At 45.6% G+C, this 701-nt stretch overlaps 1 pseudogene; it reads left to right on the plus strand.

Annotated features, from left to right (window-relative positions):
• Positions 1-314: 314 nt before the first annotated feature.
• Positions 315-441, plus strand: LOC145244067 (U2 spliceosomal RNA; annotated as a pseudogene).
• The last annotated feature ends 260 nt before the right edge of the window (positions 442-701 follow it).

Here is a 701-nt window from a genome sequence, read left to right on the forward strand (position 1 = left end):
TTGGTCCCCATTTCCCCTCCACTCCTCACATTAAAAATCGGCCTTGTGCCTAATTTGGTCGGTGTGGAAGCAAATAAATACCCTTTTGGCCAAGATCAAAGTGTAGTATCTGTTCCGACCGATACTACAACCAAAGACCATATGTGGGGGCAACCCCACATATAACACCTTTGTCAACGTAGGGCAACCCTTTATACCAATTGTCACTATCCAGCTCCTCTACACCCCGGGGAGTTGGTCCCCATTTCCTCTTCACTCCTCACATTAAAAATCGGCCTTGTGCCTAATTTGCTCGGTGGGGGGAGCACATAAATACCCTTTTCTTGGCCTTTTGGCCAAGATCAAAGTGTAGTATCTGTTCTTACTACAAGCTGTACTGATTGTGATATAAAGTGGGGGATCACTTTTCTGTATTGCTTTTATTTAAAATGATCATCCCTTTACATCCAGTCAGTCTCAAAGCAACTAAAGTTATACCCCAGACCATTCAATCTGCAAGCAAAGACTGTATGTGGGGGCAACTCCACATGTAAGACCTTGGTCAATGTAGGGGCAACCCTTCATACCAATTGTCACTATCCAGCTCCCCTACACCCCGGGGAATTGGTCCCCATTTCCCCTTCACTCCTCACATTAAAAATCGGCCTCGTGCCTAATTTGCTCGCGGGGGAGCAAATAAATACCCTTTTCTTGGCTGTTTG

Source organism: Euprymna scolopes, chromosome 22 (assembly GCF_053919585.1).
Source record: "Euprymna scolopes isolate OS-2025 chromosome 22, ASM5391958v1, whole genome shotgun sequence".
Classification (NCBI taxonomy): Eukaryota; Metazoa; Mollusca; class Cephalopoda; order Sepiida; family Sepiolidae; genus Euprymna; species Euprymna scolopes.